A 15,656-nucleotide genomic window follows, 5' to 3' on the forward strand; every position below is an offset into this window, starting at 1 on the left:
TACTCAAATACAGTGAAACGTCACTCCTGTCTTAATTCTTTAGTTTATTTCTTAACTGACGTTTTCCAGGTTTGCTGCCCTACAAGGGTCCTTCAGTTCTGACAACGTGTACAATCTTGTACAACCTGCACAATCTGACAGCTCAAAGACTTCAGAAACTAAAACCCTTCTGCTAGGGTGAAATTATTCTGCTGAACTTCAAATCTTACTCTTCTATTGGGATGAAGCTGAAATCTCATTCTTACGAACTGAATTCAAACTAAATTACCAGTGGTCACTGATCATTTGTTTGTTTGCTGTGTGTCATAAATTCAGGAATATAAACATTACATCAAGTAATGCTACAGGTATCCTGCTCGGTATTTATTAAGTCACAAGCTTTCTTAGAAATTATGTATTTAAGTCAATTTTTCAAATGGCTTTCTGACCTCTTAAAAAAAAAATCTTCCTATCTCTTAAAAATCTCTAATTAAAAAATCCAAATTCCCAAATACTAATATGGGAACAAACCCAAACAAACAGATAAAACACCTCCAGAAACCCTACCCACTCTCCCCTACATCAAAGACATCTTGGAAATGACTGCCAGACTGCTCAGACCCCTTGGCATCATGGTAGCACACAAACCCACCAACACACTAAATAAGCAGCTAATGAACTTGAAAGACCCTATCCAGACAACAAGCAAAACTAATGTCATTTACAGAATACTGTGCAAGGACTGTAACAAACACTACATTGGACAAATAGGCAGAAAACTAGCCACCAGGATACATGAACACCAGCTAGCCACAAAATGACATGATTCTCTCTCACTAGTATCCTTATGTACAGATAAGGAAGGACACCACTTCGACTGGGACAACACATCCATTCTAGGACAAGCCAAACAAAGACACGCACTAGAAGCATGGATTCCAAACAGAACCTTTTCAACAAACACATTGAGTTAGACCCCATCTACCACCCCCCTGGGAAAAAAACAGGAAGTGACTTCCCCACAGGAAATGACATCACCAACCCAAAAAACCCAAATATATAAATAGAAAGCCTGAGACCCACTGAAGATGTTACCTGGTAGGGTGATGAAACATCTGGAAATGATCCTTCCAGCTCAGCAAGCAAACCTACATCCATAACCTCAACCTCAGCTACAAATCTTCTCCAAACTCGCTAATCTTTCAGGTGTACAGCCATCAAGAACACTGACAAGTATCATTGAGAGACCAGAGCTGCAAATGTGTTGCTGGTCAAAGCACAGCAGGCCAGGCAGCATCTCAGGAATAGAGAATTCGACGTTTCGAGCATAAGCCCTTCGATGAAGGGCTTATGCTCGAAACGTCGAATTCTCTATTCCTGAGATGCTGCCTGGCCTGCTGTGCTTTGACCAGCAACACATTTGCAGCTCTGATCTCCAGCATCTGCAGACCTCATTTTTTACTCATTGAGAGACCAACATAGTTTAAAGACTATGTGTGCAATTCATTATCAGAGATTGATGAAAATAGTGAAATGTTAAAGTGTGAGAATAGTTTATATATTGGTCAAAATGTACTTGATAATGTATTATTTTGTATGAAAAGATGAATGTGTGAGATAGAAATGCAATCTGCACCAATGTGACTCTTGGTTTTGAGCAGGTATGTGACCTCTACATACAAACTGGGGTAGCCATCTTATTAAAAACTTCAAAAAAGACACAGTGCAGACCAGACTCCTACCTTATTAACATCAAATAATCCTGGAGGAAAGTGTCCTGTTGGTTGTACATGGGATCAGCAGCGATTGGGTGCATGAACTCTGTGGTTTCCAATCAGAGACAGTCAAACAGAATGGTGATGGATTGAAAACAGAATGCTAGTGGAAAGCTCTCCAGGAAGCTAATAGAATGTTATAATTTATTCCAAGAGAAATGGAATACAAAAGGGAAGGTTATGCTTTGGTTATTCAGGGCACTGGTGAAAACACTTAGAATATTGCATACAATATTTATCTCCTTACATAAGGCAAGATAAATGTGTTGAAATCAGTTCAAGAAGGTTTAATAGATAATTATCTGGATTCAGCAGTTATCTTATGAGGAAAGGTTGGTCAGTCTAGACTTGTATATGCTGGAGTGTAGAATAATAAGAGGATATGTAACTGAAATATAAGATCCTGAGGGGTCTTGGCAGGGTAGATGTTCAGATGATAACAAAAGCAGAAATTGCTGGAAAAGCTCCGCAGGTCTGGCAGCATCTGTGGAGAGAAATCAGATTTAGCATTTCGGGGCCAGTGACCTTTCCTCAGAAGTCACTGGACCTGCAACATTAACTCTGATTTCTCTCCACAGATGTTGCCAGACCTGCTGAGCTTTTATAGCAATCTCTGTTTTTGTTTCTGATTTGCAGCATGTGCAGTTCTTTTTGTTTTTATTTAGATGCTCAGAAATTTGTTTCATCTAGAACCAGCAGTCACTGTTTAAGAATAAGGGATTACATATTTATGACTGAAAAGAGATGATTTTTCTTCTCATAGTGAATCTTTGGAACTCTTTTCCTCAAATGTTGGGGGAAGCAGAGCTTTTGAATATTTTTAAGGCAAAGGTAGATAGATTCTTGGTAAGCAAGAATCTGAATGATTATCGAAGTCAGACTGGAATTGGATTTGACGTTACAATTATGATATAATTATATGGTGTTGCACACTTGAGGACCTAAATAGTCTGTGTGACCCACAGGTCTGAAGTGTTAAACATTGTTTTATTTTCAACAAATACTGCCTGACCTGCTGAGAATTTCCAGCATTTCATGCTTTTGAATTTCCATCTATTGTAATGTTTTGTTTCTGTAACCTTTAAAAGTGTTTGCTATGAATTATGCTGGGATATCCTAAGGTCATAAGAAGAGTATACTAAAAAAAAATCATTCTTTTAGAGACATTTTATGATGTTCCTTTTTTTTGTCTGCACTGCCAACACTGTTTATATAACTGGAAGTGGCAAAACAACCTGTTAGGCCATGAAAATAGATTATTAATAAAGTTTAAAAATATTCCTGGTGATGATTGTCTCTAGACCTGATTATATTGTTGAAGGTAAGATTTAGGTAAGATTTATCTTGTGGTTATGTCTGACATGAACAGAGTGTAAACATTTATAAATAATTCCATTTCCCAATGATGGTAGCTGCTTGCCTGTAAATTTCCACCTCCAAACTCATCATTCATTTTATTTAATTATTTTATATTTAATTATTTTAACTATATTTAATTAATAAAGAGGAAAGCAGTAGCTCCAACAGTGTAGTTAAACTAAAGCCTATAAAAATATATGATTTGATGTCTTCATATTTAAACTGTAATCTGCTCTTGCTGGTTCATTGGAATATTAATATTTATGTTATCACCCAAGGATTTTTTTTCTAAAACAATGCAAATCTAAACTAAGAATTGCAAACAGCTAATGAAAGTTAAAAATAAATTTTCATCATTTGGAATTTTATGAAATATACATTTCTTCAGCATTTTCTTTTGTCTTTTTTTCAGTTAATCTGATCTCCAAAAATTCCAGCACAGAAAATGAAAATTACAAATGACTCCTAGGAAAAGTGTTAACTTACAAAGATTTATGCACATCCAGGCAGGATGTGTGTCTCTGGTTTTGTGGACAGTATTGCTGCTATTGTGGGATTTGTTAAGGTTCAAATAAATCATGTCAGGTCATCAATAGTATCTTAAAAGATCACAACATTTGGGAAACTGCATCTGTTCCTCTAGTAAACATGGCGACAGGATATTGCAATTATAATCTATAATAATTGTTCAGGATTTGTTCGGAATTACATGGTAATGGAGATGGCAACCATTGTACTGTTCAAAGCTCTAAGTGAAAAGCTAACATCACAAAGAAGTGTATTATGAAGCTTTCAGTGCACCTTATAAAATGTGAATAATGACTTGTCCTTGAGATGCATCTATTCTTAATGTAATATCCAAACTCAAGACTTGAAACTGCAATATCTGTTTTTTTCAGCCTAGTTGCTTTATAGATTTGATAATAATCTGATGCAAAGATGGATTTTTTTATTTTAAAAGCTGTTATATCTTGTATAAAATAAAAGTCAAATTCATTAAGAGATTGAGTTCCCAAAAATATTTAAAAGCTACCTTTTAATGAAAAGGAATTAAGGTACTTTCATTCTTTGTCAACCTATGTATCTATTCATGCATATATTTAATGGATTTCAATTGTAAAATGAAACTAATAAACAGCAATAAAGTCAACTTTTCATTTCATCTCTATGCCATAGAATTGAAATACACTTCTCAATGCAGAACTTTAAAAACTTGTCTTTATCAAGATCTAAAAACTTTCACTTTAACTTAAGATTAATTGGAATTCATTCAGATCTTAGCGCATTGTTTGGGCTCTGATTCCTTACTTTGAAAGTGGAATCTGAGCTTCACTGGCTCAGTGAAGGATTTTTTTGCTTATCCCTAATTGCCTTTGAGAGGGTGGGGATGAGCTATTCAGCACCTGTAATACTGATGAACATCATGGCCATATTTGATGGCAATACGCATTACACTACTTGTATATCCTTGTTGTGAGCTCTTCAGATGTTGGAAACAGTTCTCTATGCCTTCTCATGTTTTAATCATATCTATCAAATCTCTTCTTATCCTACTATGGTGAGAGAATGCATGGGATTGTGAACGATGTACAAACTAAGATAGTATCTTGTAGGATAACTTTGAAGCATGTGCTGGCCTTAGCCTTGAAGGTTGTGTATTTGGAACTATTGCTACAAAAACTATTTTTAACGATTATTTGCTACCTACAGTCATCAAATTAAATTCCAACAGTAAATCTGAAGAAAGCAAAACAAAAATCCATACAAATCTCATCAGTAAAAGATATTTACTGAACATCTCAATGAGTGCATGTTATTTCACAAAGGTCACCCAGAAACAAACTGCAGGTTGAAGTACAAACAAATATTTGGAAAAATCTACAAATGTACAGTGAGTTTTGACTGCAGAGAACAGAGAGACTGCTCCTGAGCTGTGAAGAAATGAATTCTCCTCTCTCCTGCAATATGTTACCATCTCCAAGCTAATCAGTTACTTAAAAACTAATTACACAGTTGTTGGCAAATAAAAAGTTCTCTCTCGTAAAAACTGCAGTCACCCTTCCAAATGTTGGTTTTTCAGTCCCCAGTTTTTTAAAACAAAAAATAAAAACGAGTACTCCTTATAGTGTTTATATACCTGCAGCAATTTTAATGTAATAGTATGCCCCAAAGCATTTCACAGATGTACGATAGAGCAACATTTGACAAAAGAAGTAGCTTTTAAGGCATGCCTGAAAGGAGAGAAGAGAAGTAGGAAGATTAAGCTTTTTTATGCTGTTCTACTACAGGCCTACCCATTTTTAACAAAAAAAATCCCATCCTGTTTATGAAAAACCCATTGCACATGATATAAGAAAAAGGAGACACAGCAAAATCTTGGAACCATAATCAAAGTAAAAATGCTGGAGAATCTCAACAGGTCTGGCAGCATCTGTAGAGAGAAAAACATAGTTAATATTTCAGGTTATAACTTTTCATCAGAACCTGGAAGCTGTAAAATGGTCAGCTGAAATCAATGATATGACTGATACCAAAATCTGTACAAGGAATAAATTGTTGAAACACATCAATGAGAAAGAAAACATAATTAAAATGTCAGCATGGATTCCAAAAGGTAAAATCATGTTGAACTCCAGCCAGAGCTCCTCTGCTCGCCAGCTCCTTTTCCTCTTTCTTTTTCCTCTTGCTGCAGTTTTTCTGCAGTGGGGAGCCGAATGAACATGGGCTGAGCTGGGACTTGAGCCACGACTGGAGTTCAGAGTGGGAGCAGAGTGAGCCCAAGCCAGCCATGGGTACAGGTCCTGGAGGCGGTACCTGGACAGAGGCCAGTGCATGGAGGCAGCGAGCCCTCGTATTCTGAAGCCTGGTGTACATGGACTCAATGACAAACAGACGATAAGTTGAGTATTTTGAAGACATTTTTCATTCTCAGTCTGGACTATTTAAACTTTGTATTACTATGCTAGTCCTTTTTTAAAATACTTCAATTCCGTAACAACACAAGGTACCTGTACCTAGGTATCCTGTGGCTCAGATGGCACTGAAAGGCAACATTACAACTTTTCACTGCACTCATTTGAGTGCCCAATAAAGGCTATTATAACCTGATAAAAATTGTTGAAGTGATTGTTGAATAAACAAACAAAAGATCTCATATGCAAGATTTTCAAAAGGGGTGTGATAAGCTATCACATGCTAGACTCCCAACAAGTTTGGTCATATAGAGTCAGGGAACAAGTAGCTGAGTGAGTAGCATATCAGCCAAAAGAAAGTAAGGAAGACGATGGAAAGCCGTTTACCACAGGATGACTGCTGGACCACTATTACTCAGAGTGTACATCAACGATTTGAATTTGGGACTACATTATTCGATATCAAAATTTCCAGATTATAAAAATTGTGCATGATAGCTCCATCAAGGATGAAGGCAACATAATACAAAAAGTATTTCAAAACATGAAGACTGAGCAGTTATCTGGCAGTTTAGACTTAACATAGTTATAAACAAATGATTCACTTCATAGTTATAAACAAAGATCTACACTCAGAAGATAAGAAACTGAATTGAATAAAAGAACATTGGGTTCTAGAAATACAGGTGAACAAATCAGTAAAAGCAACACTGGTCAACAAAGCAATTCGCAATACTAATTTTTTTTTGCTGTAGAATTCAACATTAGTGAAGTTATGTTCAACTTTTATTCAGCCTTTGTTAAGCCAAACCTAGGAGTGTTATGAACAGTTCTAGTCTTCCAATTATATAAAAAAAAGACCGCTAGAGTAAATAGGATTTACAAGATGATACCAGAACTGAGAGATTACAACTATTGGGAACAAGAGTTCTTTTTTCCCTTTTGATTTACTTTATTGTATTGACATGTACCTAAGTACAGCGAAAAACTTTGTTTCGTGATCAGTGTGTGCCGATCATAGCAAACAAGGATAAACAGACCATAGGGTGCTGAGACAGAATGAGGCATACAGGTTACAGCAACACAGAAGGTGCACAAAGCAAAATCAATATTATTTGAAGTTAGAGAGTCCATTCAGCAGTCGAATAATGGCATGGAAGAAGCTGTTCTTGAACCTATTGGTGCATGTGTTCAAGGTTCTGAATGGAGAAGACTGAGAGGAAACTTGATCAAGGTTTTCAAAATAATATATGGTTTGGGGAGTGTTCCATAAGGCAGTTAGCCCCTTAAAGTTTAGAAACAATAATGTACACTTATTCTTAAATCTGATCTGAGGTCTCTTAAGAGAACATTGTGTAATTCAGATGTAACATAACAAGCAATTAACTGCTATAAACTATTCTGTTCAAGAATACTAAGTCTCTCTTCTGCTTAACACTTCATATGAACATCCTTCTCAGTAACTAGACTAATATCAATAACAATTATTGATAGCAGTGAATCTACACAAGGCATCTCAGATGTAGACATAGCCACAATTTATGCCACTGTGCATAAATAAATAGAAACCATTTCCCCTTGTGATGGAATGCTAAGCTCCGGGTGGATGCATAACTGTAGGCATAAAAAGTTACAAATGTCCCCAGCTGAGAAACAAGGAGGAATTTCTTCACTCAGAGACTGTTTGGCATGTTGAACCTGTTGCCATGGGAAGTAGTGGAAGCATAGCATGCATGGTCTCACGAGGAAATGTGACCATCGCCGAGAAAAGGAAATAGAAAGAAATGTTGAAAAGCTCAGATGAACAAAATGGAATGGGTGGATTTTTTTTTTCTTTTTCATTCACAGGACGTGGGTATTGCTAGCTAGGTCAGTGCTTATTGCCCAGAGGACAGTTAATAGTCAACCACGTTGCTTTGGGTCTGGAGTCACATGAAGGCCAGATCAAGTAAAGTCAGTAGTTTCCTTCCTTAAAGAACATTAGTGAACCAGATATGTTTTTTCCAACAATTGACAACAGTTTCATGCTTATCATTAGAATCTTAATTCCAGATTTTTATTGAATTCGAATTCCGCCATCTGCTTTGGTGGGAATTGAACCCAGCTCCTCAGAATATTATGTGTTTCTCTAGATTAGTAGTCTAGCAATAATAGGCCCTCACCTCCCCCAGTATAAATTTTTGTGAGCTTGTGTCCTCAAATTGATCTCTAAAATAAAACAGCACATCCAAATGGCGTAATTAGTAACATACTGACTGAAATATTACAATTAGCCATTTGTTGAAAAAAACATTTGATAATTCAAAACATATCTTTCCTCCAGTCACAAAAATTAGCTGTAATGCGTTTCATTGCACTGCAGCAACTCATCGAATCTGCTCTGACAGTACATCTCAATACCACCATAATCTTAACTACTGAGAAGGAGGGTGCAATTGCATGGGTTTGCTTCCACCTGCAAGTTTCTCTGAATCACTCACCATCCTGATTTATTATATATCATTGTATCATACTCTCATCGTTACTGAATATAAATTCAAGAATTCACTCTGTCAAATCATTGTGGATATCCCTTCACCACAATGACCTTCGTGGTTCAAGATGGGCAAATAGGAATTGCTAGTCATGCTGGCCTTGCCATTGATGAACAAATTTCTTTTAGGTTCACAAATAAGGGTTACCCAAGCTTCAATATAAAAAATTTCTCCATTCAAATTTGAACAGAAAATTTTTTAAGAGTGATTATTGATCATACTCTGAAACATTTAATCAGAATTTAAGAAAACAAATATTTATGAAATGCCTCTGCATACCATTTGTCGACAAGAAATATAAATTTACAATAACATTCCACAAATTGATCCTGAAACTAATTCTGAAATACAGCATGCAGATAAGAATTTAGGGAAAAACTACTTAAATGATTACCAGATTTACGCACAAAATTACCAGTGGCTATTCAAAAACTGGAAGAGCACAACCAGCTGCAAGTTCAAGAGCAACCACCAACGCAGGCCTATGCAACAAAAATTAATTAATTAGTTAACTTAATCCTGCATTAGGATCTAACATTCTTCACCATTTTTATTCGTTAATGAGAAGTTGGTGCTTCCGGCAAGGCCAGCATTTGTTGCACGTTCCCAATTGCTCATGGTGATAAGCTGCTTAGATGAACCAAGGACACAACTATTAGGAAGCATTCAGGATTTTGATCCCACACCATTGAAGGAATAGCAGAATAATTCCAAGTCAGGATGGTGTGAGGCTTGTGGGTGAACTTATAGGTGGCGATGCTCCTAAATGTCTGCTGCCCTTGTCTGAGTAACAGAGATTTTGGATTTGAAAGGTGATGTCACAGGAGTTTTGGTGAGTCACTCTGATACACTTTGTAAATGGTATATACTGCTGCCAGTGCACATTGTAGTGAACAAAATGAATGTTGAAATTGGTGAATGGGGTGCTGATCAAATATGCCTTGTCCTGAATGGTGTCAAGTGGTTAAGTATTACAGATTCTGCACAGCATCCAGATAAATGGAGACTATTCCATCACAATCCTTGCCTGCGTGTGTAAACTTCAGGGAGAGCATCCGAGGAGCAGGAGAATTGAAGTTTCAGGCAAAAGCCTTTCATCAGGAATGAGGCTGTGGGCTGAGAGGTTGGTGAGATAAATAGGAGGAGGGTGGGGCTAGGGGAAGGTAGCTGAGAGTGTGATAGGTAGATGGTGGTGGGGGTCATGGTGATAGGTCTGAGAGGAGGGTGGAGCAGATATCACTATTACACCCCACTACGTCCATCTATCGCACTCTCAGCTAACATCCCCCCAGCCCCAAACCTCTCCCATTTCTCACACCACCCCCTTGGCCCACAGCCTCACTCCTGATGAAGGACTTTCGCCCGAAACGCCAATTCTCATGTTCCTTGGATGTTGCCTGAACTGCTGTGCTTTTCCAGCACCACACTCTCGACTCTAATCTCCACCATCTGCAGTCCTCACTTTCACCTAAACTTTAGGGAGAGGTGAGTTACATACTGCAGAATTTCCAACTTCCAATCTTTTTTCGTTGTCACAGTAACTATATGGCTGGTCTGATTTATGGTCATTGATAACTGTAAGGTCATAGTGGGGAATTCAGAGACTATAATGCTATTAAATATCAAGGAGGGAATGTTAGATTTTCTGTTTTTAAGGATGATCATTTTCTGACATTTGCATGGCATCAATATTATTTCTCGTTTATTAGCTCAGGCCTGGATCATTCATGTCTTGCTGCATCTGAACATAGATTGCACGTGCATCTGAACAGTTACAAATTGTGCTGAACATTGTTTACGGATAATCGCACATCCCATTTCTGAAGTTATAATAGAGGGAAAATCATTGATGAAGCAGGTGGAAATGGTTGGGCCTAGGATGTTACCCTGAGGAACTTCAGGCGACCAAAGTTCAAATCCCAAATGCTCCAGAGATGTCTAATAACATTTCCAAACAGGCTGATTGGAAAATATCTACCCTGAGGAACTCTGCAATAATGATTTGAAACTGAAACATTTGATCTCCAATATTTATCTTTCTAAATAATATGCATGTCTCCAACCATTGGAGACTTTCTCCTCAGTTGCAATTTACTTCAGTTATCCTCACATTACTTGATACCCTATGTTATCAAATGCCTGCCTAAATATTAAGGACAATCACTCATGTTCATGTCTGAAGTTCATCTCTTTTATCAATGCTTAGATTAGGACTGTGATTCAGTCAGCAGTGAAGTGACCCTGTTAGAACCCAAACCCACTTCAGAGAATAAGTTATTGCTGTATAAATGCCATTTGATAATACTGCTGATAACACCTTCCATCTTTGGCTGATGATCAGTACATTGATAGGGACAATAATTGGCTGGATTAGATCAGGATATACCTGTGCAATTATTCACATTGCCAGGTCAATGCCAACTAGTGCACGGCCAGTTCTGGATCACAAGATTTCTTGCATGTTGTCAGGTGCCATGGGGCATTTATAGCATCCAGCAGCCCGCAGGCATTTGTTCACAATACAAGGAACTAATTGAATTGATTGAAAACTGGCATCTGTGGTGCACTGTCCTCTGAAGGGGCGGGGATGGATGGCATTTCTGGAAGCAAATGGTGGAAAACGCATATCCTTTATATTTTGTATTGATATATTTGCAGAAAAACTCTCAAGTAATTGAAAGCCTGGAGGGAATGCACAAAGAAGATGACAAAATTTAATTTTATGCACATATGAAAACAATCTGCAGGAAAGGTGGGTTTTAAAATTTAAATAATGCGCTTTGTCATTATGTTGAAATCCATAGCAATCAGGATTATTGCGATCTTTCCAACTAAAATTTTGTTTTAAAGTTTGTTAAATTTTGTTGAAATTATTTTATTCATTATTTTGGAAAATAATTTATTTTATATTTTAAAACTTCTTTCTGAAGTTAAATCCATTAATGGGAAAAAGAACTTCAGATTAACTTTCTATTTTAAGAATGTCTGATAATAAATTTGAACTCAGACTGTTTGTTAGTAGAATGCTTCCAATCAGACAGCAATTCCAGGATACTTCCAAATATTGCCAACCGCTATCAACACCAGCTAATGGCATGAGATTATGAGAAAAAATAGTCCCCTGGAAAACACTGACCAAACCTTGTTGTATGTGGACTAAACATGCCTCCTATTACTCATGTTCATTCTATCTCAATCACATGCTACACTAGAAGAAATTGAAAATGAACAATTTCTCAAGATGTAGAAGTAAAAGTAGGTTCTGTGTTAACCATGGTACAATTATCCATACTTGAAAGTAATATTGTTATGTTGTTGTTATTGTCAGATGACTTACCGCTACTGTTGTAAAATGTGTTCAGCCTATTAAACTATTGATTCTTCATGTCCACCCCACCTCAGGTCATCCGTAGTTATCTCTCAGAATCAGTGATTAGAATGTACTTTTGAATTAGACAATCATCCAGAAAATTTTACAAATTAAAAATTTGCATAGGATACTGGGAAATTTTATTGGGAAATGTTATCCTTAGATTAAGGAAGATAACCATCCAGTACAGTCATAGAGTCATAGAGATGTACAGCACAGAAGCAGACCCCTCAGTCCAATTTATCCCTAGGTAAAAACAATGACTGCAGATTCTGGAAACTAGAGTCTAGATTAGAGTGGTGCTAGAAAAGCACAGCAGTTCAGGCAGCATCCGAGGAGCAGTAAAATAGATGTTTCGGGCAAAAGCCCTTCATCAGGAATACCCAATCTATCCCTTCTGACCAGATATCTCAACCCAATCTAGTCCCACCTACCAGCACTTGGCACATATCCCTCCAAATCCTTCCTATTCATATACCCATCCAAATGCCTTTGAAATGTTGCAATTGTAATAGCCTCCACCACTTCCTCTGGCAGCTCATTCCATACACCTGTCACTTGAGTCAACAGATATAGAACCAAGGATACCATTAAGACAAAATTTGTCTCCCCAGAATTGTTGGGTTTTGGTGTGGAAAAATATAGAAAAAAATGAATGGCTATGAAAGAAAGCACCTTGAAGGATGTAATTTCTTTGTTTGATAATGCTAAGTGAAATTACGAGGCTGAAACGATCGGTAAACATGAGAAAACGCTCAGTCAATTGAGATTAACACCAAATTAAAAATACTTTAGCTTTTTCTCTCCTGGGTGGTCAGTGTATGTGGTGCAACCCTAGTTGGGAGGATTTTAAAAAGCAGTTGGGATGGTTAGTAAGGTTGGAGGATGTGTAGGCACCCCCTTTGAATGAGAGGTAAATTCTTCAAATCAGTGCTTTTGGCGATGTTTTGTTTTTCTGTTTTTGCTATATATAGAACATAGAACATAGAAAAATACAGCGCAGTACAGGCCCTTCGGCCCTCGATGTTGCGCCGACCGAAGCCTACCTAACCGACACTAGCCCAATAACCTCCATATGCTTATCCAATGCCCGCTTAAATGACCATAAAGAAGGAGAGTCCACCACTGCTACTGGCAGGGCATTCCATGAATTCACAACCCGCTTTTGTTTTTGTTATATAGTTTTTGTTCGTTTTGTAGATTTGTTGGCTGTAGTTATTTTAGTCTGTGTAGTTTTCGGGTTTTGTGGATCCTTTGGCATGAAAGCTCAGTGATCTGTAGTTAAGGTTCTTCCCCTCTGGAGTCTAAATGGTGCTCTAGGAAGTTTTGGCTAAGGATGTGTTTAAGGGGTGCACCTAGAATATTAACGGAGTCATTCATCTGTCAAGAGGAAGAAGGCACTTACCAGCCTTAAAATTGAGTGGGTGAATATTACAAGAAACACACTTGGATGATGCAGAGCATTTGAAGCTGCTCCAAAATGGGTATAACCGGATTTATTTTTCATGTTTCAATGTGAAACATTTAAGGATTTGCATGCTGAATTGGGATTGGTAGATGGAGGTACCTTCACCCTAGTGGCAGGGACTTCACATTCTTTTTGAACCCACATAAATGCCATACCAGGATTGATCTTTTTCTGACCCTGCCAGCATATCAGGATGTCATGTACAATTGGTAATATCACTATTTTCAATCACGCCCTCGTGTATTTAATGGTTAAGAGTAAGAGTATCCTTACTCTGGTAGGCTTGAGGCACTGGTGACTGGACCCCTTCATCCTCAAGGATAGCAGGTTTATTGAATTCTTTTCTACTGAGTTCAGGGCTTTTATAGATATTAAAAGCCATTGTCTGTGTGGCATTTGCACATTCTATGTCTACGTAGATTTCCTCCAGTGCTCTGGTTTCCTCCCACTATCCAAAGATATGCAGGTCAAGTGAATTGTAAATGCTAAATTGTCCATAGTGTTAGGTGCATTAATCAGGGGTAAATATAGGGTAGGGGAATGGTTCTGGGTGGGTTACTCTTTGGATGGTTAGTGTGGACTTGTTGGGCTGATGGGCCTATTTCCATACTGTAGGGAATCTAATCTAATCTAATCTTGAGGAGAAAGTGAGGACTGCAGATTCTGGAGATCAGAGCTGAAAATGTGTTGCTGGAAAAGCGCAGCAGGTCAGGCAGCATCCAAGGAGAGCAAGAGAATTGACGTTTCGGGCATGAGCCCTTCTTCAGGAATTAGGAAAGTGTGCCAAGCAAGCTAAAATAAAGGTAGGGAGGAGGGACTTGGAGGAGGGGCGTTGGAAATGCGATAGGTGGAAGGTGGTTAAGGTGAGGGTGATAGGCCGGAGTGGGAGTGGGGGTGGAGAGGTCAGGAAGAAGATTGCAGGTTAGGAAGGTGGTGCTGAGTTCGAGGATTGGGACTGAGACAAGGTGGGGGGAGGGGAAATGAGGAAACTGGAGAAATCTGAGTTCATCCCTTTCGGTCGGAGGGTTCCTAGGCGGAAGATGAGGCCCTCTTCCTCCAGCCGTCGTGTTGCTATGGTCTGGTGATGGAGGAGTCCAAGGACCTGCATATCCTTGGTGGAGTGGGAGGGGGAGTTGAAGTGTTGAGCCACAGGGTGGTTGGGTTGGTTGGTCCGGGTGTCCAGAGGTGTTCCCTGAAACGTTCCGCATGAAGGCGGCCTGTCTCCCCAGTACAGAGGAGGCCACATCGGGTGCAGCGGATGCAGTAAATGATGTGTGTGGAGGTGCAGGTGAATTTCTGATGGATATGGAAGGATCCCTTGGGGCCTTGGAGAGAAGTGAGGGGGGAGGTGTGGGCACAAGTTTTGCATTTCTTGCAGTTGCAGGGGAAGGTGCCGGGAATGGAGGTTGGGTTGGTGGGGGGTGTGGACCTGACGAGGGAGTTACGGAGGGAGTGGTCTTTTCGGAATGCTGATAGGGGATGGGAGGGAATATATCCCTGGTGGTGGGATCCGTTTGGAGGTGGCGGAAATGACGACGGATGATATGATGTATATTGAAGTTAGTGGGGTGGTAGGTGAGGACCAGTGGGGTTCTGTCCTGGTGGCAATTGGAGGGGCGGCGCTCAAGGGCGGAGGAGTGGGAAGTGGAGGAGATGCGGTGGAGAGCAACGTCAACCACGTCTGGGGGGAAATTGTGGTCTTTGAAGAAGGAGGCCATCTGGGCTGTACGGTATTGGAACTGGTCCTCCTGGGAGCAGATGGGGCGGAGACGAAGGAATTGGGAATATGGGATGGTGTTTTTACAGGGGGCAGGGCTTGGCCAGTAGCCCATTCATTCTTTGGGAAACAGCTAAAGCCTATGCTCGGGGTTGGTTACTTCTTATTCAGCCAGTAAGAAGAGACAGACGGGTGAGCGGCAACACATGCTCAAGATGTGTCTGAAAGTAGCTGAAAAGGCATACTTTGACAGACCTTCACTGGTTAAACTGCAGAGGATCACAGCGCTTCGGTCTATACTGAACTCCATGCTAACATGGACAGCCAAGAGGGAGCTTACGTTTGCGAATCAAAGGCTGTTTGAGCATGGGGATAAGCCGGGCAAGTACCTAGCGTACATTGCTAGGAAAAAGAGTGCCCCCCGAGCCACTACCTCAATCAGAGAGCACACTGGAAATTTAACCAACAATTCTAAAAGGATTAATGCAGCATTCCAGAAATTTCACTCTGAATTATACCAATCTGAAAGCTGTGAGAGTGAG

The sequence above is a fragment of the Hemiscyllium ocellatum genome, chromosome 7 (genome assembly GCF_020745735.1).
Source record: "Hemiscyllium ocellatum isolate sHemOce1 chromosome 7, sHemOce1.pat.X.cur, whole genome shotgun sequence".
NCBI lineage: Eukaryota > Metazoa > Chordata > Chondrichthyes > Orectolobiformes > Hemiscylliidae > Hemiscyllium > Hemiscyllium ocellatum.